The sequence below is a fragment of the Tachypleus tridentatus genome, chromosome 10 (assembly GCF_004210375.1).
Source record: "Tachypleus tridentatus isolate NWPU-2018 chromosome 10, ASM421037v1, whole genome shotgun sequence".
NCBI lineage: Eukaryota > Metazoa > Arthropoda > Merostomata > Xiphosura > Limulidae > Tachypleus > Tachypleus tridentatus.
In genome coordinates this window covers 78,343,531-78,370,012 of record NC_134834.1, presented here as the reverse complement: position 1 = coordinate 78,370,012, position 26,482 = coordinate 78,343,531, and positions in this window count along the sequence as shown.

Genomic DNA, 26,482 nt, shown 5'->3' with positions numbered 1-26,482 from the left:
TCAATTAACGACGTTATTATGGTATGTTTTCTGCGATGTTAATATATCATGTTAATATAGCAGACCATTGTCCTCGTCCGTTCATTTATCTTTCCAAGATCTATAAGTAAGTGTTGAATGCTGTGTTACTATAATGTATCAGAATTATTTCATCCATTTATTTTCTCCTAGATTAACAAACATATCAAACATAGAGCTAACAGTTAGTTATAATTATACAAGAACGGTGCTTCAGGTTTCGCACTGCCCTTAGTACAATTTTCATTATTACAGATGGCGCTTAATCTGAGGACCATGAGTATGTACTTGTACATGACTTCGTAGTTTCTGTTGTAAAAAGAATACACGAAGGTCATGAAGGTAAATCGTAAATCACACATCTTGGCAAACTGTCCTCAGACCCTCCGCCGTACATGAATGCTTGCTTCCTATATTATACAACTCACTGGAGCTAAATCCAGTACAGGACTTGACGGTTGGAATAGGGTGTTTATTTGTTCTGTTTCTTCGGTAATATTTTTTATAAAAAAACATAGATTTTGAGATGCGAATGGAAGTGTTTAAACTCTTGTTAGGTTTCATTTCAACAACTTTTATGGTCAGAGAGTTCATTTCCCTCTCCCATATTCTCCTCTTTTATGGACTAGGTCGTTACTTCGGGTTGATTGGGGGGAATTATTTTTCAGGCCCTGTTGTTATCCCAAACACTTTCCTTTGTAAGTTTTCATCTTTAACAGAGAATACTAAAGGTCATTTTGTGAAAAGTTGTGGTATATGAATGAACATTGTTTCACAACTTAACTAAACGAATATCTTTCCTCGATAGCTGCTGTGATATTATTTTCCAGTCACAAGTGATCCGTAAAGCGATATATTAACAAAACCAAGCTTTATTCGTAAAATATGATTGATAGTTTATAAAAGTACCCTGTTGATACTACTAAAACATATGTTTTACGTGAAAACAGCGATTCAGTTCGGTAATAACCTAGTAGGAAAAAAAAACAAAACCCAACACGTCAAAGTCTCTTTGCATTACTTTTCTCCCTCAGCAGAAACAGTGACAAATGTATTTTATTGTATCTAGTGTGATAAGTCTTATTATTGATTCTGACTTAAACTGAAAAGCCACACCCTGTTTCCTCCCTGCGTGTTATGCCTAAATTAGTCCTTCCCTTTCTGGTGGGATTATGTCGCCACCTGCCGGCAAGAAAGCTACATAAAGTACCTGAAGTGTATGAAAGGATTAAGAATAAATGAGATATAACACTATTTACTGTCTTTATAAATTATGTATATGTAGCTACTCAGGTTTGCCTCAGGTTATTTCGTATTCGAAGCCCGCGAATGACTTATGCATCGATTTCAGATAAACACGCGTCCTCACACTGGATAAATGAGGTTGAAGCATTCATCTAACTTGATAAAGCATGAAGGTTAAACCAACAGATCACATTCACAATGGCTTTTTCCTCGAGGCACAAGACGCCGTGATTAGTGAATTGTTGGGTATGTCAGCAAGTAATGTTTGTATTGAAGAGAAATAATAGAATACAAATAATTGCTTTCCGAAATTATATTTAACAATAGCATCCTAGTTATGATACCTCATCCTTTTCATTTAGCGAAACTAAATTACTCCAAGTAATTTAACATAAGAAAAACTTTGTTTTTTTTTACACAAACTGACAGTGCCTGAGATTAACGCAAGGTACTAACAAACCACGAATAGTAGCAGAGATGGAGTTAATATGAGAAACCTAAAAATATAACCTTCTTCAATGTAATAATACTAATACAAGGAACTCAAACAGCACGAGAAGAGATCATATTAATTAATATGAGAAACATAGAAATATAACCTTCTTCAATGTAATAATACTAATACAGGGAACTCAAACAGCACGAGAAGAGATCATATTAATTAATATGAGAAACATAGAAACAATAACCTTCTACAAAGTGATATTAATACAGGGAACTTAAACAGGGACTGTAACCTGGAGCAGAGATGGAATTAATATAACAAACCTAGAAACAGTAACCTTCTACAAGATGATATTAATACAGGGAACTTGAGCAGGGACTGTAAGTACAAGAAGAGTTTATATTAATTAATATGAGAAACTTAGAAACAAGGTGACATTAATATAGAAATTTTACAGGCTGTAACCAAGAACCTAGAAACAATAATCTTTCTGAAGGTTATATTAATACAGAGAACTTAAACAGGGGCTGTAAGGACCAGAGGAGATTATATGATTTAGTATGAGAAACCTAGAAATAATAACCTTCTACAATGTGACATTAATATAGGGATCTTACACATGGTAAACAGAAATAAGATTAATACACAAAACCTAGAAATATAACCTTCTACAATGTGACATTAATATAGGGATCTTACACATGGTAAACAGAGATAAGATTAATACATAAAACTTAGAAATATAACCTTCTAGAAGAATATAAGATTAACAGAAGGATCTTAGAAATAGTAAGCTTATGCATGGAGTTGAGATCTATACAAGGAACTTAGAAACATTAATCATATGCAATGATATGAAATGAATATAGAAAACCAGGCATGGCCAGGTGGTTAAGGCACTCAACTCGTAATGTGAGGGTCGCAAGTTCGAAGACCCTTCGTACCAAACATGCTTGCCCTTTCAGTCGTGAGGGCGTTATAAAGGTACGGTCAATCCCACTATTCGTTGGTAAAAAAGTAGCCCAAGACTTGGCGGTGGGTGGTGATGACTAGTTGCCTTCTCTCTAGTCTTACAATACTAAATTAGGAACGGCTAGCGCAGATAGCCCTAATGTAGGTTTGCGCGAAAATTCAAAACAAAAAACCTTACGCATTTTGCAGAGCGACGATTTGTCTTCGAAATGTCGCTCAGAGAACTGAGTATATTTTTATTTTGAAATTATTAATCTTAATGTTCGAGAAAATGCAGTACTTGTTGAAATACTGGGAATGGGATACATTTGATCAGGTGTATATACATTTATACCTAGTGAAAATAATTACATTTTAATGAAGTTAAATAGCAAAATCATAAAGAAGGACTGCGTTAAAAACAACAAATCCAAACCTCTGACTAATTATATAATTTGTTATTTTAACTCAAAAACAATCCGAAAAAAACAAACAAATTAAACAGAAATAAATAAATATGGTTTTGTTTCGGCTTGTTTTGAGTTAAGGTAACAAATTATACACACACATTATAAAATTTAATAACTTATTTTTATGTGATGGGTATATAAAACTTTAAATATATATGCATTGTTTGCAAATATATATGAAAACAGTTACATTAAATCATCGAATCTTGTGTATTTATACGGGCTGTAATAAAAGATATTAAAATAACGTTATAACGGTTTCTTTGTAGAACGTGTTCTTTTGGATTATTTGGAGAAAAGAATGTTTTTTGTTTTGGTTTTGGATATTACGCACAGCTACTCTTCTTTCAAGGACTATTAGCGCTAATCGCCTCTAATTATGAATACATTAAAAGAAAGGAAGTTACTCAGCAGTGCCCACACTTAATTCTTGAACTACTTTTGCCTGACCGAAAAGTAAAATGCGCCACGGGTAATGGGACGTGATCACTGGACTCACAGATCCGCAGTCCAGCAGGTCCGCCATCTGCCACGCTCAACTCTCAGAGAAAAGCAGGATTTATCATAACAGTGTCACTAGCTTTTTAACTTCTGTCTCCCTCCACGATGACTCATCATTAATTATGAGGACTTAGCACGCTAAAAATCGAGTTTTGATACCCGCGATGGGCGCAGTACAGCTAGCCCATTGTGTAGCTTTGTGTTTAATTTAAAACATGAACTTCTTCAGTTGAATATTTTCCTTAGAACCAAAAAGACGAATTACAGTGACGTTAATATACATTTGTCAAGCACCTGGATCACGTTTTTACACAGTTAAATATACTCCTCGGATCCAAAATGACGAATTATAATGAAAATGTACAACTGTAAAACTGTCGCATCGTATTTTCGTACAGTTGATCATCCTTCTCAAATCCATAGAAGTAATAACTTGTTTACTTTGACTTTATGTATTAAAACATTAATTTTAAGCAAAAGTATGTTATTAAAAATTCTGATTTTTCCTTGTTCAAAAAACTCATAATGTTTACTGAAAGCTTCCCACATTTTGTGAAGATAAATGAATCGTATCAAACGATGTATCGCTGTAATCGTATCACTGTTTCACAATATGATACTTGTATTGTATCGCTGTATCGCCACACCCTTCTTACATATGGCAGTTTGTTAAACATTCTAGCGAACATTCATATAAATATTTAAATATAAAAAGAGAATAGATTACAACAATACAGATTGGTTTAACCAGAAGAACTTGTTACATTTTTTCTGCTTAAGGATTACATCATGAAATGTTGCACAATGTGTTTTTAATAAATTCTAGGTTCGATTTTGCTTCGAACCAAAATCTATTTTAAAAAAACAAAAGAGCTTGATCTTTGAAAACTAATCTTGTCTAGAATTAAAGAAAACTCGTTCCACAGAAAGAACAAAAGAAAGATTAATTACCTGTACGATTTTGTTAACTCATAGAATTTTCATATTTACATTTTAACTAAAATTATGTACTCTTGTTTCATAACAAAAGTAAATATACATTTGTAAAATGTAAGTTGAAAAACGTAACACTGTCTGAACTGAGTTCAAAATTGTTTATAAGTTTTACTTTATGTCCAGAACATTAATTATTTAAAGGATTTATATAATAACAAATTCCTGTTAAAACAAAATCCATATATACACATATATATATATTCAATGTTCACCAAAGATTATCAAAAACAGAATAAGGCATAATTTATTAAAAAAGATGTTTATATACTAGTTAATTCATCATGTTATAATGCACTGCATTAAAATTCGTATATTTTTACTGTAGAATAAAGCTGCTTTAGGTAAATTGCGAATAATCTCATAGGAAAAATTATAAATTGCACAGTGATACATAAATAGAAATAGAGCTGAACAGATAATTAAACAGTTACATTCTTATTTTCTCAGGAAATGAATGAAATAAAAATAACAACGTATGATGAAAGTCATTATTTGGTATGTAAAACTATTATCTTTATTCAAAATAGAGTCTTTAAAATTATATTTTCAAATAAAAAATTGCTACATTTTTGGTAGTTCATTTTATTAAGTGAATGTATATTTTATCGTAATTAATTTTTTATTAATTAATTTTTATGTACAAAACTAATGTAAAATTTTGTATTTTACAATTTATTTCATTATTTCTTGTAACATGTTAACTTAAACGAAAAGTAATCCCTCAGGTGCTGTTTCTATAATTTCTATCCACACATATCCTAAGGGATATTGATTCGTGATTTCTACTGTTGACGAGAAAATTTCTACCTGGTAACTTGGTTATAGTAAACTTGGCAATCGGAAAGACTTTCATGTCAGCTAAATGTATTGTATCGCTGTAACTCATCATTAGTAATTGTGTAAACCAAAAACTAACCTGGTTTTACGTCATCTCGTATTTTATTCTATCAAAGGGCTGAATGTGACCGAAGAGAAATATTTTTATTCTCTGCATTAATTTAATCTCAAAATCTCTGAAATGCTAATCAATGACCTAAGCGCCAATTGTTATTATCTGATGAAAACTATGTTTAGCGAACAAACTATTTGTTACCTGGTAAAACCATGTTTCGCGAACAATCTATAACTACCATAAATAGACTTACTTATTTCGATGGGGGAAGGAAAACAGGTATTTTATTGTTCATCCGAAGTGTCATATAAAATAATTTTCTCTAGATTACGTGTTTTTATAACGCAGATATTTACGCTGTTTCCTAATCAGCTTTCATCCCACTCTGACTTATATTGTTTCATAGATATGGTTTAATTTTTAACAAACAATGTTCCTATGTATCAATTAAGCCCGTAACTCCTTGTAATTATAACGTTTTTGTGTCAGTGAACACACTTTAAGATTTTCATACTTGCAGTGGCTAACATACACATGTTTATCAATAACTCCTTGATACAGCCAAACATATTTATCCATCAGAACTCAGTATGAGAACAGTTTCCCTTTACTAAAAACAAATCACACCCTCTGATTTTAGATATCAGCGTCGTTCATCAAACATTCAAGCCAAATGATTTCTATAAAACGGACATTATAAATTTTAAAGTTATAAATTTTTCATTTCCCAATCCAAATATTTCTAATAAGTTATACTGCAATTATTACTGCTCACAGTTTATTAGCTACAATGTAGTTTGTTCTACATTGTAGAACATCAAACTTATAAATTCACTCGCTGTTTTTACAAACGAAATTTTATTATTCCTTTCTGAAGATAAAATGTATTCACGTTTGGGTAACATTCTACAATATTCTTACTGTTAATAATTATGTGGTTTAAAAGTGCGAGCAATATAACAAGTTTTCAATGGGCAGGTAGGTTAAGGCATTCGACTCGTAATGTGGGAGTCGCGGATTCGAATTTCGGTCGCACCAACCATGCTCGCCTTTTTAGCCGTGAGGGCGTTATAATGTGACGATCAATCCCACTATTCGTTGGTAAAAGAGTAGCCGAAGAGTTGGCGGCAGATGGTGATGACTAGCTGCCTTTCCTCTAGTCTTACACTGCTAAATTAGGGACGGTTAGCACAGATAGCCCTCGAGTAGCTTTGTACAAAATTCAAAACAAACAAACAAGTTTATATGTTGTATAACATTACCGCATTAATTGAATTACAGTAATTTTTAATAATTATTTTATTCATTTACCATTTTCTGTAGCCTCCTTTTCCAAGTGTCATTCTTATTATCGAACTTTTCATAGGTTTTAATCCATTTACATTCAACTATTACATAATATTCAACTTTATCTATCATTCCCTGTCGCCCGCTTCAAGTTTGTTTTTTGCATTTTTTTAAAGTTATGGTTATTACATAGATTCGGATCAGTTGTATTTAATATATGTTTTCCTTTTTATTACATTTATCATGGTTGTACTTTTTTAACGAGGATTACACACAATTTCCCAAACAACAAATTTCAACCTATGTTCCCAAAATTTTCCTCTTTACGTCTCTCCCTTTTTATGGGTTCGCAATTCCTACCAATTAAAAATACATCTCTTCACTAATAAAGAAAAACTTCTACCATCACACTTAGCCTATAATAATATATGACCTAGCCTCAGCGTTACAAACTTACTTCATTATAAAGATCAGGTTCGTTCATGGTCCCTGTGTAAACATACATGTAGTAACGGTAAGATCACGTACACTAGTAAAACTAAACGCCTCTTAAAAAACTAGAATCTGTGAAAATTTACAGTATCTACCAGAACCAACCATACACTCATCCATTCGTTAACATTTTGAAACCACAGGTTACAATATTTCATTTGACAATTTCTCTATCATTATCACAGGATCTTCACACCTTGAACTCATACATAAAAATGCATTCATCGATAAAGACCACCCGATTCTTAATGATTCATAAAGCTTTTTAGATCTTAAATTTTCACACTTACTACAGCTGTTGTGTAATATATATATACATAAACATCGTTTTATCCGTGCATTTACAGCTTTTATTGATAACTAAGTAAACTAATGATTATATTATTATATGATAATTTTAGTAATAATCCTCTTTGTAACACGACTTTTCAAATTCGATGAAGATCGAATAAGTTATTCCAAAACGTTGTTCGAACCTTGTAAATAGAATGTTTTATGTGTTATCAACCGTTTTCATCTTCTTTATTAAACTACGGTTATATCTTAATTAAAGTACCAACATTCTAATAATTTATTGTGCTCTACAAATATTTAGCTATTTTCTCATCTATTGTTTAGTATTTTCATTAGTATTATATTTTGGCTGTACTATTAGTACTAGACTCTATAACTAAACAGTAACGTGTTTTTGGGACACGTCCTTGTTAGAGACGATAAAGGAAAGTTTTGTTTATATTGATCTTACTTTATTTGTCATATTTTCCATTGTTGTAGCTTTCTTTTTTTTAAGCGTTATTCGTATTATTAAAATTCCTTGAGGCTTAACGCATTTACTTATAGAAGAATTAACCTTATTTATTACTAGTTGGAGTACCCGTACTTTGGACGGAAGTTATGTAAATTCATTATTAATGAAAGGCTGCTTCCCTAATACGTAACTGTAAAAAACCAACAAAAAACTAACTAATTAACTAACAAAAACACACAAGCAAAAGCCCTTAAAAACAGTAAAACAAAATTGTTAAACTGCAAATTTGCATGTACCTCCAAACGGACCCACCAAACCTTCGTGTTAAATTTAGTGAAGATCCATCAACAGGGGGCGAAATAGTGTTAAAAACTGAAAAGTTTCCATAAATACTGAAAAAGGAAAACTGAAAACTTGTATCTATCTTCCCATGGGCCTAATTAACCACAATACCAGTTTTGGTTAAAATTCATTTACACCCTGCGAAGCATTTACATGGACATTTAACAAAGAACAAACAGTATTATTATATTTATATAGATTCCTTGTTTCCTTCTTTCTCACACACACACAGACATCCTAAGGGATATTGATCCACAATTCCTACTATTGATGAGGATATATGTACTTGGTAACTTTGTTATAGTACATTTGATGATTGCAAAGTGTTTAGCGTCAGTAAAATAATTTTGTATGTAAACCAAACAATAACCTATAATTACGTCATATCTGAAATCGTACATTTTTTTTTTATTTAATGTTTAAAGATTGAACAGGTTCTTCTAGGTTATGAAAGCTTTCCCAAGTACTTTTCTCTAGGCCTCGCTTATAAGATTTGGGTAGCCTATGAGATGGATCCCTAATTTTAAATTAAGAGATCATAGGAAAAGAAACTAATCAACAGCTCCCTCTGCCGACTCTAAGTTGAGATACTCTTGTCTAACCAAATAGTGAGATTAGAAAATAACTATTATAGTGCACCTAAGGCCCCAAAGTGTAGAATGAATTTTTTGCAGCAACGACCCTCAAACTGTCATTTCTGTGATTATCTCTCCGAGAATTTTAGCCATTTGCCCAAGCCCAGCCCTCTCGTCTTTTTAATACCAACTGCAACAAATCATTATATCCACGTATTTCCTATCTTTCCAAAACTGTATACTCAGGTATTCCTTTGAGTCCTCGCACTTGGATATTAACTTCAGTTTGACGTTCTAAACTGAGTACCTAATACCAAACTTTCCTATATTAATTCGTTATTTTTCATATCAATACCTCGAAAAGCAACTGAAAGGTTATATATCTGTTAATCAGTGTAATAATCAAATGAATAACCCGGTTGTAAAAGTAGTTTCTACAACGTCAGTGCCATAATGGATTAATTATAAATGGCTTTAAAAAGATAAATTAACTGACATTCACACTACTTTCTTACAAAGGTCTCAACTTATTCCTGTACATTTTATAATGGGTGAAAGATAATTTTCTGTGGAAATGAAATGTAGATCATATTAAAGAATTACCTCACGAATCGTAAATCATAGGAAATTTGTTTAATTAGATATTACTTTACACCAAGAAAATAAATAAATAAAACAAATTATGTTCTGTCTAATACAATATTTCGATTACAATAATTCCTAAAGGACAATTTCCCGCTATTTTAAATTGTAATTAAATTCATTTGCATATAAATTTGTCCCAACATAGCCAAGTGTGTTAAGGCGTGCGACTCTTAATCTAAGGGGCGCGGGTTCGAATCTCGATCGCACCAAACATGGCTCGCCCTTTCGGCCGTGGGGGTGTTATAATGTGACGGTCAATCCCACTATTCCTTGGTAAAAGAGTAGCCCAAGAGTTGGCGGGGAGAGGGGGGTGATGACTAGCTGCCTTCTCTCTAGTCTTGCATTGCTAAATTAGGGACGCCTAGCGCAGATAGCCCTCGAGTAGTCTTTGCGTGAAATTCAAAACAAAAAAAAAGCATATAAATCAATGATGAAAATATAAAGTAGTTGGATTTTCACAATATTAAAGAAAAAGTTTTTTTAATAAAGAAGTCAAGATGAAAAGTTTGCATCAATTTGTTCGACGCTATATTTTTTTTTTTCTATTTGGAAGTCCACACATACTACACATACTATTCCAGTATTGGCCAGATTTTGCTCTGATCATACACTTTCCTTATCTAATTCGCCTAATTTTTGGAATATCCTTTATTTGTTGTCGCTGGATTTATCTGTCAACAGCAAAGTCATATAGATGTCGTATGAGTCAGATAATTTTCTCCAATAACAGAACGATGCACCTCGTGATCAAACTTGAATATAAATTCAATAAAGAAAGTTAAGTGTTATATTTTTATTTCTCCAGCTAAGTTGTTTTGCTGCTGTTCGAACGCCAGATGTCTTCTCACAAAGTGAATAATCGGACCGACGTCTATCATGTGTTAAACCAGTTAGCAACCTGATTCTGATAAACTATGAAAACTTTTCCGCATACTTTTCTCTCGAATTCGTTTACAGTGTAAATCATGGGAACTACAGCTCGTGGAAATTTATAGGAAGACATCTGTGTTGAAGAATGGTAAAGAAAAAAAAACATGTAAAACCCCATCGGTTCAAGAAAAGTTCTCCACAATGTTCCTTCTTGAATTGATTTAAGCTATTGAATTGGTTAGTAAACACTCCAAACCTTCTCACTGTAGACAAAAAATAAACTAAACAGAAGATTGATTAGAAGCTGATGCAGATATGTTATGCAAATTCCACTAATGTAAGACTCTATAGTTAGTGAAGATGCTTACTATCTGATAGATTTAAAGAACATTTTAATCACAACTTTATCAAAAATATGAAACAGTATTTATGAATATCCAAAGTTTGTGCAAAAATTCTCTTTCAAAAGGCGTTTTTTTTTCGTTACGTTATATTTCCAAATATACTGAAGATTAAAGTGATTCCATGAGAAAGTAATTAGATGTGCAGTGTCTCGAAATTTCAAAAACTAACAGGACTGAATATTTGTGTGATTTGTTGGAAGTAAAAATAGAAAGGCGGATAATGATTCCGCTAACGTTAAAGTATTAGAGATAAAATATTCTTTTTGGTTTTCGAGATGAATGCTTGACGTTTTGTTTGTTTTGAATTTCGCTCAAAATCATACGAGGACTATCCAAGCTAGCCGTTCCCAATTTGGTAGTGAAAGACTAGAGAGAAGGCAGTTGGTCATCACCACCCACCGCCAACTCTTGAACTAATCTTTTACCAACGGCTAATGGGATTGGCCATCATATAATAGCGCCCTTACGGCTGAAAGGGCAAGCATGTTTGGTGGAACGGATATTCGAACACGTTACACTCAAATCGCGAGCCAAACGCCCTAACTACCTGATCATGCTAAGCCTCAACAATTAGATTTTGTTAACAGAAGACATTGTTTTGGTATGTTAATATAGCCCAGACTCTAGTCCAGTTACACTCTATCTGACAATAGAATAGAATTGTAGCGTAGCTTTCTTGGCAAAAGGCTGTAGTGTAATATTATCATGGTCAAAGCTACACATCTGCTCCCTGCGGCTTTCAATAACCAACCGGTGTGTGTGAAGATGACAGTTTTCTGTTGTCCGTTTCAACAGTCCTTTCACACAGAAATGTATAGTCGCTACGATTTGACTAACACATCTTCAGGTGGAATAGCATAAACACCTGTTTCATTTTCTCCAACCGTTTGAGCTGTATGACGGTTGAATAATATCTTATATATAGACGATTTGATTCACTCTTACAGACAGACAGCTTTTTCAATTACGTTGCGTACTTTGCTGGGGGCACGTGGACAGCTTTTGCTACTGAGCTTTGAGTTCGTGGATCTACACGTTACATAACGCCATATTGCTGAACACAGCTTGGGTACGACTTGATGCAGGTTTCTCTCTGGTCTCCATGCCTACGTTGACCAAAGTTCTTTTTTTTCTAATGTCATTGAGGACAATGGCACCACCCGTCTTGAAATTCTGAAACTTCGATCTGAACACATTTTTATGAAATTAGTGTATGAATATTTTGAGGCGAAGAGAGTTGTTACATACCCATTTAGCATGTATAACGTCTGTATGTTTAGCGTAGTAATTTCCTAAGCGAACCAGCATTTTTTTTATAAATGCTCAAGATCGTTATATAGTTTAGATTAGCAATCATGTAACTTAGATGGTCAGAAATGTTTTCGCTTATCAAGTAAATTAACTACTTGTATTTTACGAACAGTTAGATTTTTCTAAAAATTTAGCTTCATTACTAACTTAATAGGATTTTCACAACATGCCCTATTTTGAAAATACTATTAACAAAAGCTCCATTTAATCGAAATCACCAATTAATGCTTTGTTTGTTTTGGAATTTCGCACAAAGCTACTCGAGGGCTATCTGTGCTAGCCGTCCCTAATTTAGCAGTGTAAGACTAGAGGGAAGGCAGCTAGTCATCACCACCCACCGCCAACTCTTGGGCTACTCTTTTACCAACGAATAGTGGGATTGACCGTCACATTATAACGCCCCCACAGCTGAGAGGGCGAGCATGTTTGGCGCGAACCCGCAACCCTCAGATTACGAAGCGCACGCCTTAACGCGCTAGGCCATGCCGGGCCCACCAATTAATGACTTTAAACATTATCATATGACAATGTATTTGAAGCAGCTTTACAGGTTATTTTGCTAAAATCAGAGGCTCGATTCCCTTCGGTGGGCTCATCTGATGTAGCTTTGCTACAAGAAAACACACACACACACACACATACACAGGTTATTTTGACTCCACTGTTTCCTAGTGGCCAACTTGACAACTATGTCCTTACGAGTGTTTGCATTTAAAGAAATGTATTAATATTTCACCAAAAGTATCAGTATCATTTCTTCTAAAAAACCAGTCAGACAGATGTGAGGAATATTCTCATTTTGAACAAAAATATACTTAGCACTTTAGGTGAATAAAGTAATTTACACCATATTAAATTCATAACTAGAGTATAGAACTCATGTTATTATACGTGCGAAACATTTTTCTTATTGTGGTATATTGTATTTTAATTCACAGAGTTCGTAAACATATAAGAACAGTGCGAAAAAAGTTAAAGCAATAAAAATTGTTGAGTTTTATTTGTTTTTGTTTGTTCTGAATTAAGTACAAAGCTACACAATGGGCTACCTGTGCTCTGCCCACCACGGGTATCGAAACCTGATTTCTAGCGCTGTACAATTAGGGGGCAAAGCAGTTAAGTAACTTGCCTTAACTTCTCACGTATGAAGTTAGATACATAGAATTTTGAGGACTATGCAGGACGTCTTGGTGACAGCGAGGTTAAACATATTCCACAAAATTTGGTACCCACCAAACACCTCTGGTACAAAATACACTTTGAGCCAAATGAAATGAGCAAAAATGACAACACGTTTGATTTACACAATATGAGACACTAAATACTGTGATGCTTTCAAAACCTGAGAGACTGAGGCAAGCGTTATAACTCAGTAGGGTACCGATACTCTAAATGTCTAGAAGAATAGAGTAAAAAATTCGCCCACAAAACATTAATATGTAAATTATACTTTAGGAGATGGAGCTCTGAAGGTTGAGACACCAGTACTATTTACAATCACGTATATTTACGCATATGATGACGTCGTCCGTACTTTCCTACTGTTAATTTAATTTTTGCATTGTTTAATGAAGTTTAGAAAGCTTCCCACACTTGGTCTTTTAACAATATATACGATTAATATGAGCTTTAGCTCAGAAATAGCTAATTATTAAGACCAAGAAATCAAGTCAACTGTATAACGACTACAACTAATCATATAATGTTCATGAATTCTTACTTATAAAAATTGTAATTCACTATACATCCGATGAGTACTCTCGCTGTTAACATTTTTGTCCATAAACCCAATGATGTCTCATATACGTGGCCTGCTAACCTTGGGAGATTTAGGTCATAGATATCCATCTAGTGAGATAACAATGGAAAATAATCAGTTATAAAAGTATAAAAATATAAAGTTGAAAGTAAAAATTCTAGATACATGTAAAAATGTTATTAATGAAAGTCGCATTAAAGAAAGAATTTGTACGCACAATCAGTAGAAACATGTATAAGGAAAGCTTTACACCGTCCTCTTTAACAACGATTTTGTGATCAATGAAACCAGTTAAACGACTACGACCGTGTAATTTTAAGGAAGTCCAACGTCTGAGGTAAATTACTACAATATGTTACTGGTTATCTCTAGAGTCGAATAACGGAACAGTAATAATAGCACAATCAAAAAGTAATGCTTGTCATTTCTGGTAATAAAGCTAACGAAAAAAAAAAAAAAGAACTTTCCCGATAACAATCGGTTTGATTCAGTACAAAGTTACTCAATGATCTACCTATCTGTGTTCTGCTCACCTTACATGTACTGAGAGGCACTTAACAATAACAGAAAAAACATTTTATATCAACCAACCTGACTTCATCAAGATTTCATGAGCTGAATAATTAACTGAACCGTACAATAAATAGCTAGAATATCTGTACTTTAATTAAAAGATAATCAAGTTAAACATGACAAGAAAATATAATATATTAAGCATAAAGTGTGTCTAAGGCAAGAAATATACATTGAATTAGGCGTCCATTTTCATGTAAATTTCAACGTTTCTTCAATGAAAATGAATAGCAAAAGTTCTAACTTTAAAACTCTACTTTTTTTTCCAAAAATATAATGGGATTTGAAATATTGCCTATGCTCAAATAATCGGCCCGGCATGGCCAAGCGTATTAAGGCGTGCGACTCGTAATCTGAGGGTCGCGGGTTCGCATCCCCGTCGCGCTAAACATGCTCGCCCTTTCAGCCGTGGGGGCGTTATAATGTGACGGTCAATCTCACTATTCGTTGGTAAAAGAGTAGCCCAAGAGTTGGCGGTGGGTGGTGATGACTAGCTGCCTTCCCTCTAGTTTTACACTGCTAATTTAAGGACGGCTAGCACAGATAGCCCTCGAGTAGCTTTGTGCGAAATTCAAAAACAAACAAACAAAAAATGCTTAAATAATCCAACCTACAAAATTTTTCATTATCTACAGTTCCTAAATCATTAGTTTCTGAAAAAGAACACAACAAAAGTGCGATACCTGAAGTAAGACGGTCGCGGCTGAAACAAAATGCTCATGTCACGGATTCGAGAATGTGTTGTTGTTCTTTAGGATTTCCTGGAAAAGGCCCGTAGGTTGATTTGAATATAAAGGAATATTATACTCGTTTTAGACACAATATCAAGGAATAACGAATCATGTAGAGTTGTTAATTTTCTGAGGTTCTGTTGATTCCATGATAGTAATAACTCTCTCGTTAACGATTCTACGTGTCTGTAATTATTCCTATATACATACACGTGCAGGATAAAGGTGACTCAAAATAAACTAAAGCAAACTTAATCCTGTATTCTAACTCCGTGCTGGGAGGACAGTTGTGTTAAAGGGAACTCGTTCAAGAAAGGTTTGTCCAGATTTTGGTTGTGTATAATAGACTGCGGTCATTATTCACATCACTTCTAAGAATTTTTGAGTGAAAGCATATTAATGCCGTCGTTATTGTAGTATCGATTTGCCGACGTTTGAAGTTAGAATAACTTATGGGAAAAGTAAAATGACTAGATTATTAGAACTTATAAACACGAGTGTTAACTTGAGAAGTACTCTCACACGATAATAGCCTTATAAAACTTCTATACTAAAACTTTGTGTCTTGAGTTAATAATAGATGGTTCTAATGTCTGCTTATATCTTAATTATATATTTTTAGTATCTAATAACACGCTCTACGTTTTATATTAAAATGATATAACAATTTACTAACAGACATAGATGTTCAACATTGTTAGAAATGTGAATATGTTCATTTAATTCTACACAGTTGCTAAAAATCTAAATAATTTTGTATGCTAGTTCTTTGTAATACGGACTATTCCAGGTCAGTTAAATCGTTGAAATATAAAACTTAAGACTTTGATGTTCAGTGGCACCAGTTTCCATCAGATAACCTAGATGGTAGTCATGAACCATGGAAAATTTGCCTTTTTAAGTGACATTTTTTAAACTGGTTGAGTTTACGTCTTTAAACACTTTTCCTAAATTGTAGCTTTCTTTACATTTCAAAGTTCAAGACTCTAAAATGAACTTAGTGCCGACACATTTAAATGTTGCATAAATACTGTCTTTCTAGTAGAACCTTCAAAGTTACCTTAATTAATTTGTCATTAAAAGCCAGACTATTGAACAGTTGCTGATAACGTAATCTAATTTCACCATTGTTGGTTTATATTTTCCTTTCTACTCTTTGAGTAAATCGTATTATAGTTTTAGCACATGATAAATACTAGCTAGTGGGCTTTTAAGCTGTAGGTTAATAAGTGATTATAGTATTGTAAAAAAACAATATCATTTCGTCATCACTAAGGCATGCTCTATTTTTAATTAGTTGTAACTAAAATTTTCCTATCGCTTGTGTTCAGAAGGCACACAAGATGACAGTTAAAATCAAACTGTTAAATTTTAAATATTTAAATATTTGTGCTCCCCAGTGGCTCAGCGGCATGTCTGCGGACTTATAACGCTAAAATCCGGGTTTCGATACCCGTGGTGGGCAGAGCACAGATAGCCCATTGTGAAGCTTTGTGCTTAATTCAAAACAACAACAACAATTTAAATATTTGTTGTATCCGTTATTTAAATCAAAATTCCATAACATAGTATGATATTAATGCTATTATTTAAATATTTGCTATTAAATATTCCAAATTAGATATATTAAAAAAAATAATATTATGTACGCATGTATAATTATATTGCATTGCTGTTGTCTCTCCGGGTTGTCAACATATTGTTTATAATGGTTAATGTCTTAGGTAATAGCACCCAAATGCGTTTTGGATATTCCACCTATCTGATATCAAATCCAAACACCGATGTAAATCTAGTCAGCCGTCATGGAAAATAATAAAAAATGAAATAATGGTATTAATATGAGCACTTACACCGACAACGTATGAGTTTCTAGTGCTTTTCACTGTCTATACCCAGCTGTGGTAAAGCATTCATTCTTAAATTTTTGAAGCTTTGAATTGGAACTTGTATATTTTTATTTAATATCTTCTAATTATATTTAGTTTTGTTGAATATTTTATAGATATATTTAATATTTTTTTCTGAGATTGGAGATTGGGAGTTTATTTAGGAGAAATATTAAGGTGTTCCATTTTTACTTTAAGAAATATAAGAGTAACGGCCTTCTCACAACTGACAGTGAAAGGCAGTATAAACTGGTACGTTGTCGATGTAAGCGCTCAGACTCATACCATTATTTCATTATTCTCCATGCCGGCTAACTAGATTGACGTCGGCGTTTAGATTTTGTCTGATAGGTGGGATAACCCCAACACTTTTGGTTGCTACTACCATAGACATTACCCGTTATGACGTTAAGTTGACAACCTGGACCGATACAGTAATGCTGTATTTAATTAATTATTGTTATTAGTGCTGATTTAGTCACCTATTAACAATTAGTGGAATCAGTGGTTTGTAAGCTATTTATTTATGTACGTGTATATATTACCAATGTAGTGAACGTTATCAAGAATACAGCTGTATCATTGATACTGATCGACTGTTATCATTATGGAAATTAAAAGATAAGTCTTACTTGTTTAATTTATACACAAACAATTTAAAAACCATTGATAAGATACAAGTTCTGAAGGCTTATGGCAACATTCCCGGTTCAACTAGTACGAAAAATCTTTGAATAGCTCATTAAAGAAACACGTGTTTGGAAGATGGTTTCTTACACTAAAGTTTCGTTAATTAACATAGTACTATCATGTAGAGGTAAAATATTTCATGTTTCGACTAACTAAGGTGTAAGTCACTATTAATTAACTAACACGTGGAGTCTATTTTTTAAGTTGTTTTATATTTTAACGAACTTATGTTCACGTTTTAAATGTCGATTTTCTTAGATTTACACTCTACTGAGTCAGTCAAATTATACTATATATCTTTGGATATTTCTTGACTCCTTCGAACCGTACAATCGTGTCAATTAATTACACATCTTTACGCTTTTCATATTTTACCCCGAATTACATAACTTTTCATACTCTATATTGTAATCCATGTTCCTTTGATCTGACTGGAACTTTTTTCTCCTTCACTAAATCATGTTTCACTCGTTCTGAATATGTTTTTAAAGCTTAACGTCAGGATTTATTCTCACCATTCTACAGTTCTGTTGAAACTGTATTTACAGTTAGTTTATTTTCAGACGAATTCCGCACGAAAAAAAAACAACTGAATCAAATACCTTTTCAGGCCATTTTTTGGAATTTCAAGCCCAGTTGCAGTTCCTCTCCATTTAATCCAATTGAACGTGCAAATCGCGTGCTTCTGCGCTATATTTTACCGTATGTCTGTTATACACTTTTCTTGTTGATTTTATCTTAGGGGAAAATAGGGAATGTTTCGCGTAAAACACCACGTGCTAAATATCCTCACTATACAGCAACATTTGTTTACAGTCAGCTTCTGCCTCATAAAAGAAATAAGTTATAGAATAGATAGAGAGGCAAAGATAAATAGTTAATGAGTGAGTGAATGAGCTTTTCAAGAGTTCATGTGGTATAATAACTTACAAGCCACACTTCAGTCTAGTAACATAACTTAATGTTGTTTGTAACACTGATAAACTTGTTTTTATCTAGAACATTGCACTTTCTGTTGACGAATTTGGTTGATATTAGCCTTTTGATAGTATTGGTTGTTTTGAATTTCGTGCAAAGCTATCTGTGCTAGCCGTCCCTAATTTAGTAGTGCAAGACTAGAGGGAAGACGGCTAGTCACCACCATCCCACCGTCAACTCTTGGGCTATTCTTTTACCAACGAATAGTGGGATTGACCGTCACATAATAACGCCCCCACAGCTGAAAGAGCAAGCATGTTTGGTGCGATTGGATTCAAACCCGCGACCCTCGAATTACTAGTCGAGTGCCTTAACTACCTGACCACGCCGGCCAGTATTGTTTTGCTCTCTAAAAAGCTTGAAATGTTTCACTTATCACTTACGCTTGTCTTCTAGCTCAGGTGGTTAGGACGTTGGACTCGCAATTTCAGGGTTACGAGTTCGATTTCCCATCCCACTAAATGTACATGCCTCTTTTTGCAGTGGGGAGGGTTATAATGTGCCTGCCAATCCCTTTATTTGTTGGTAAAAGAGTAGCCCAAGAGTTGGCGCTGGGAGGTGATGACAAGCTGCCTTCCTTCTAGCCTTAAACTTCTAAATCAGGGACGGCTAGCGCAGATAGCTCTTGTTTAGCTTTATGGGAAATTCATAACAAATAAAAAAAGCAAGCTTGTCTTCTGCTTAATGTGTGGAATGTAAAATGTAATATTTACATTCGTATTCACAGCTGTGCGAATTAAGTGTATAAGTTTTAAACTTTGTTGATACTGTAAAGCAATAAACAAACTAACAGCATTATACATTTCACTATGTGTTTCAAACCATAAATTAAGATTTTCATAATTTAGATAATGCTTATTTTATATGATAAGCAGATTCTTAGCACTTATAGTGGAACGAAATTATTACTCTAAATGATTTTGTGCTTCAATTTAACTTTAAAATGGAATTTCGTTAAATAAGTTTGTTTGTTAGTTTTCTTATAGCAAAGCCACAGCGGGCTATCTACTGCGCCCACCGAGGGGAATCAAACCTCTCATTTTAGCGTTGTAAGCCCGATGACATACCGCTGTACTAGCGGGGGTACTAATAAGTTTTGTTTCATTGAAGTAGCATTACATATTGAATTATTAAAAAGCTAATCGGAGGGCCTCACATGGTTTAATGGTTAGAGGTAAGGCTATAGATTTTACAAAATCCGAGATTCAAATCTGTGATATACTATTTAATACGCTTCTAGTTGTGAACGCGTTATAAAAGTAGTTGTCAATACTGTTCTTTAATAATGGTTTCCTTGTAGAAAGCAGGGGCTGTTGATTATTGTTTTCTCTCTAGTTAGCAGTTCAAAGCTAGAAATAGCTATGCATAACACTTCTGTCTCTGAAATGTGTGTTTTACTTCAATGAAATAGCTAAAGTTCTCCAATTAAATAGCATTATATACGAAATATTGACAGTTAGAGTTCTCCAGTTAAATAGCATTCTATACGAAATATTGACAGTTAGAGTTCTCCAGTTAAATAGCATTCTATACGAAATATTGGCAGTTAGAGTTCTCCAGTTAAATATCATTCTATACGAAATATTGGCAGTTAGAGTTCTCCAGTTAAATAGCATTCTATACGAAATATTGACAGTTAGAGTTCTCCAGTTAAATAGCATTCTATACGAAATATTGGCAGTTAGAGTTCTCCAGTTAAATATCATTCTATACGAAATATTGGCAGTTAGAGTTCTCCAGTTAAATAGCATTCTATATGAAATATTGACAGTATGGAATTGTTGGGTTTTTACACAATTAGGAAAATAATTCTTAATTTTAGTACTCAGCATACGGAAAGTATACGGTGATATAATTAAATTAAACACTATGAGACAATCCCAGTGCTCTTATTAACAGGATTTGTTTGTTTGTTTTGAATTTCGTTCAAAGCTACACGAGGGCTATCTGCGCTAGCCGTCCCTAATTTAGCAGGGTAAAACTGGAGGGAAGACAGCTAGTCATCACCACCCACGGCCAACTCTTGAGCTACTCTTTTACCAACGAATAGTGGGATTGACCGTCACATTATAATGCCCCCACGGTTGAAAGGGCGAGCATGTTTGGTGCGACGGGGATTCGAACCCGCGACCCTCAGATTACGAGTCGAACGCCTTAACGCACCTGGCCATGCCGGGCCTTATTAACAGGAGATGACCCCTCATATGGTGATCTTCTACCTCGTGTCAGGTGAAAGGTGACCTTCCTTTATTGGTATTATCAGCAGACTTTTGGCTGTATGCTGTTTTAATGATGGACCGTATCTTCCTTATTTTTTCCATTTGTGACTTTGTTTCTCAGTGTTTTCATTACATCTGAACAACGACGAAGCACAGTATCTTACCAGTAGAGTTGTGTTGGATTTAGCATATGGCTTCTTTTTCGAGATTTTCAGCTTCCTTAAGTTAGCTGCATGAACATCCATATCTTACGATGCAGCTGCTTTGCTTTTTTTGTTTTCTTCCACCCATTTAGGGTCAACCAGTTTGAAGTTACTTCAATACCTTTTGCAAGTGAGTTTCAGATATAATACTGGTGAGTCTTCATAATTGTAGTTCATTATTTTGAGCTATCTACAACGAAGAATAGTTTATGCCTTCCGGTTACATTCTCTGGTACTAGTGTAAAGTTTGAATACTCTACCAGGTTTATAAAGGATGTCGTTTCTGTGTCAAATCAGATATTTTGCTATTTACGACAGATGACCGTCTACCATGGGGCAAGAAATATCTATGGTTATTACGACAGATGACCGTCTACCATGTTCTCTAAATAGATGCTAACAGGGTTTGGTTCCATGGTCTCTAAATAGATGCTAGCAGGGTTTGGTTCCATGGTCTCTAAATAGATGCCAGCAGGGTTTGGTTCCATGGTATCTGAATAGATGCTAGCAGGGTTTGGTTCCATGGTCTCTAAATAGATGCTAGCAGGGTTTGGTTCCGTGGTCTCTGAATAGATGCTAGCAGAGTTTGGTTCCATAGTCTCTAAATAGATGCTAGCAGGGTTTGGTTCCATAGTCTCTAAATAGATGCTAGCAGTGTTTGGTTTTGTTTGTTTTGTTTTTGGTCGTCAGCTGCCTTATTTCTACATTTTCTTCCTAAGCTGATTTTTACAGATGCTATTGTTTTCATATGCTTATTTCACACAGGAGAAATCTGAAATTTATACAGATTATCTTAGTAGTGGCTGTATAGCTGCTTCCTACCAGTGGTAGTCTCCTAAGAAGTCTTATAGGCGATCCTTTATGTTGTTGGTTGCTTTAGAGCTAAAATGTTATAAATGAAAAGATCACGATGATGTAATGTACGGTCTACACCTTAGTGATTAATTTTGTCTGTAGCTGCTGTTGGGATTGCGAGTTGTAGTATAATTTTGATAGAGGTGACTGAAGTAGATTCCGTTACCAATCTTAAACTGTTGTTTTATATCGTTACTAACACCATAACACTGATACCAGTTATATTATTGGTAGTGCATAATCTAAGACAATTCGATAGCCTTCAAGACAATAGTGATCCCTCATGGACGCTGGTAAGGAAATGTTTTGTACAGGCATTCTCACAAAGGTTTCTATAAAGTTTTGATATCTCTTGCTAAGCTTCCGCCTCTTACTTCAAAAAGTTGGTTTATGTAAGCTTCTTAATGGTGGAAATCCTTGCACCATTCAAATATGGAACTTCGTCTCTAGATATATTTATGATTTTGTCTATCTCGTTTAAGTTAAAGATGGCGTTTCATATTCATTTGTAGTGTAGCTAAGAACTGGAGTAACATTAGTTAATTGTCTTCATCTATATTGTTATCATGGAAAATGACTGAAATTATCAAATGTTTGGATTCTGTGCTAGCTATAAACTGTAGAAGTTACATAATAAATCGTTTTTGAAATTAACCTTGCTACATTGTTCTTCTATTTCATGCCATGTGCTTTAAAAGCTGATTGCCCGCAGAGAGTATAGACTCTTTTTCGTACAATATTTGAATTTTGTGCCCAAACTAGGTCATTTTACATTGACGTAAACTCAGCCTGAGCTTCAATGTGAACATTCTAGGCTTTGTAATTATCGTTTTCGCCAGTATGGGGAGTTCCATTTACACAAGTCGATGGTTTGACTTCGATCAATGTTGTATAAATGGTTGAAGATACGAGCCTGACATTTTTGTATGGCTTTGAGATTGTACGTGGATGTTGAATTTGAATAGCACTTAAGTAAGCTAAATGCATATAAACTGATGGGTGTGCAATCAGATGACTTCATAGGTGTGTTAGAGGAGGGGACACCATGAACAGTGGTTTAATTCGTCACGGTTTATAGATAGTTGTCGTGTTCTTAAATGTGTAACTTCATGATTTATCCTGGACTAGCCATACCTTCTTCGTGTCCTAGCCTTAAAGTGCAGCAATTTTATGTTACAAAAGTGATATCAATACACTTTACTGATATATATACAAGTAGAATTTCCATATGCTTTACTACGCATTCTTTAGTGTTTGAATTTCCCATTATATGAGAAATCTGCGGCATATATTTTACAACAGACTTCCATTACACATGCACATGTAAGTTCTTCTCCAAAAATAATCAGGTTATGATATTATTTGCAGGGAAAAAAATCTCTCATTCTAAATATAATAAACAATTTAAGTTTGTAACATTTGCTTTGCGAAAACTGAATATGTTTGTTCGTTAAACGAAGTTTGTTAAAGAAAGGAAAACAAGATCTATTACCTAGTACGAGTTAACAGTAAAACAAAATCTAAGTTCAGTAGGTTTGTGTTGATTTCATACAAATTAGCATCTACTTTAAAAGAGCTTGGTTTGTTTATAATTTCGCGCAAAGCTACGCGCAGGTTGCCTGCCCTATCCAGCCCTAATTTAGCAGTGACAAACTAAAGAAACGTCAGCTAGTCAACATCATCTACCGCCAACTCTTGGGCTACTCTTTTACCAATGAATAGTAAACTGACCGTCAACTTATAACGCCCCCATATCTGAAAGGATGAACATGTTAGTGATAAAGTGTTGTAAGATAGTAGGTAAAAATAAGGAACAGAAAAAGAAACCGAGAAGCACCTTGGAACTTCAAGAAATCCCAGTCTTCGTGTGGCATCATGAAGTCCCCCGTGTCGACAGTCATTCCCCTCGTGCACTCTATGTCAGAATAACGTAAAGCAGTTATAAAGGCAAGAGAGATTTGTTTGTTTTTGAATTTAGCACAAAGCTACGCGAGGACTATCCGTATAATCCGTCCCTAACTAAGCAGTGTAAAACTAGAGGAAAGGCAGCAAGTCATCACCACTCGCCGCCAACTCTTGGACTACTTTTATCCCAGGGAATAGTGGGATTTAGTGCCAAATTATAACGCCCTAACAGTTGAAAGAGCGAGCCTATTTGGTGGAACGGAGGTTCGAACCCGCGACCCTCATATTGCAAGATGAGTACTCTAAACACCCGGCCATGACTGGCCAGACCAGAGAGGGCACAATAAAACATTAAAACAATTACATTACTTGCGATATATTTAAACCGAGGTTTTCTTACTCAGAGAAAATTTTCGTATTTGCCAAGTGTTTGTTGATCATGTGCTGTGATACGTTAGTCACCGTTAGCTTATTGATAAATATCTATATTTATGTTTGGGTGACTAAAGTGTGAGTCAGCTTGCACCACTCTGTCCGTGACCACTTAACACTAGTTCTGACATTTCCGTAATGCATAATATTGTAAAAAAAAAAAAAAAAAAAAAAAAGTACAGGAACCAATGAAAGTGTAAAGAAAATTGGTGGGAAAATATCTTTTTGCTCCACTCTAATTTTTTTTATTAGCTATCATCCGAAAACTCGAGAACGTTTTAAACAACAACAAAAATATTCGTTTCTTTGCGTTATAAGAGTGACAGTCAATTCGTTAATGTAGAATAGAATAGTACAGTGCTAACTCTCTGTCTACCTTTCTTCAGTAGTTCAAAATGAGGATGACAGCAGATATCCTTAGTAGCTATGTTTTCAACACGAAATAAACATGACTGTTACATTGATTCAAACCCTAATCAATTTGTTTACCAGGGTATCTGTACACCCGCGACATCACTGTAGACCACATGATTAGCTTAATACTTTTAGTTTACGGAGTCAAGGAACTTCCGTCTTTCGGAAGCTAATTGTTGAAAGTTTTTTATATTGCAAGTGATATGTTGTTATTGCATTTTCCATGTATAATAGTGAGATAATGTGAACATTTAACTTGTTCTTTCAGCATCATTATATAACAAACAGTTATCAAAGCACGAATAAGGATTTTTTTAATTCTAAAAAGCGGCATCTTAGTTAAGTGTAAAAAAAGTGAAAAAATTCGAGGAAGAAAGTTAATACTAGAGTGAGATATAAGTCAATCATTGTCGAATTCGAAAAGAAATAAAATCTAAATCGACACAAAATGAAAAAAAATATGATGTATGTTAAGGCTTTAACATTTCCATAAAAGTAACTGAACTATAGTGTGTACAATTAAATTGTGAATATCCTAATGATTACGTTCAAAAACTCTTGTTATAACTCACAAAGTGGAAGAGATCAATATCGGGTGCCCCCAGTGGCTCAGCGGTGTGTCTTACAACGCTAAAAACCGGGTCTCGATACCGGTGGTGGGCAGAGCACAGATAGCCCATTGTGTAGCTTTTGTGCTTTATTCCAAACAACACCAGTATCAATATCGGATCTAGAAAACATTGCACTAACTGGGGAATACACACTAGGCTTAACTATTGTTAGGCTTGCTTTACACACAAATTTATTAGGCCAATTTTGCTCTGTGGTTAGCGTGCTGGAGCATTGAATTGAGGTGAGTTATAAGAGTGAGCCTACGGGAACGATGGGTGGTGATGACTTGCTGCCTTCCCTCTTAGAATAAGCTAAAAGAACAAAATATTTTTTCTGATGTACCTTTTTTTCCTGAATTTTGTACAAAGCTACACGAGGGCTATCTGCACGAGCCGTCTATAATTTAGCAGTGTAAGACTAAAGAGAAGTGTTAGTCATTACCACCCATTGCCAACTCTTGAGCTACTCTTTTACCAACGAACAGTGGGATTGACCGTCACATTATAATGCATCAACGGTTGATAGTGCGAGCATGTTTGGTGCAACAAAGATTCGAACCCGCGACTCTCAGATTACGATTCAAGTGCCTTAACCACCTGGCCATGGCGGGCCCTGGTGTACTGTATTTTTCGTTATTGACTGTTTGGTAGTACCCCACATAAAAGATTTTTATATGATATTTTAAAAGTTAATGATAAAATGGAATGAAGTAACGTATAATAATTTAGCTAAATCTTAAACAATAAATTTGAAACATTGAAAAATGGAACGAGAAAGAAGTATAACATAGTATTAAGAGAAATATTAATTTAAAAATAAATAAAAAGAAACAAACATTAAAATGGAATAAGGTTAAATGTAATAAAACATAGAAAGAATGGAAAGTAAAAAGGAACTTGATATAAAAGAGATAATACTAAACAAAAATCCCCAGCTGGTACAGCGGTAAGTCTAGGAATTTACAACGCTAAAATCAAGGATTCGATTCACTTCGGTGGATTCAACGGATAGGCCGATGTGACTTTTCTAT